The 442-nt window shown below is 30.1% G+C and overlaps 1 protein-coding gene across 1 annotated transcript in view; it reads right to left on the reverse strand.

Annotated features, from left to right (window-relative positions):
* The window catches only part of LOC119591450 (basic proline-rich protein-like), a 12,254-nt gene that overhangs the window by 11,380 nt on the left and 432 nt on the right, over positions 1-442 (reverse strand). The window lies entirely within an intron of this gene.

Raw genomic sequence — 442 nt, forward strand, 5'->3', positions numbered from 1 at the left:
TGTGTATGTTGCATCAGTAAAAGAGTGATACGCAATATACAGAACTGAGTGAATGATATAATAATTTAGGGAATGAGGTAATTGCGATCGGGTAAGAATTCAAAAGAGAGTGTCGGCTAAAAAGTATGTTCATATAATTTCGTTTATCTTTTATCTATTGATTTTTATATCTGTGTACATATTTCTTTTCTTACAAAAACCATAAGAGCATGAACCTCCTTTTTACTGTGTGTCATGTATTAATAAACATTAAAAATGCTTGGAAAAGACCATAAATGCTTAAAATCGGTACTAAAGACTATATTTCTTTCTCAATTTCCCTAGTTTGAGTATATATATGCCCTTATTACTTGGAACTTCTCATATATACCCCTGAATGTAGGTCTCAGTTTACAGATAAAGTGAATGGGTTAATGGATTTACATTAATAAACAGTCAAATA

Source organism: Penaeus monodon, chromosome 28, assembly GCF_015228065.2.
Source record: "Penaeus monodon isolate SGIC_2016 chromosome 28, NSTDA_Pmon_1, whole genome shotgun sequence".
Lineage (NCBI taxonomy): Eukaryota > Metazoa > Arthropoda > Malacostraca > Decapoda > Penaeidae > Penaeus > Penaeus monodon.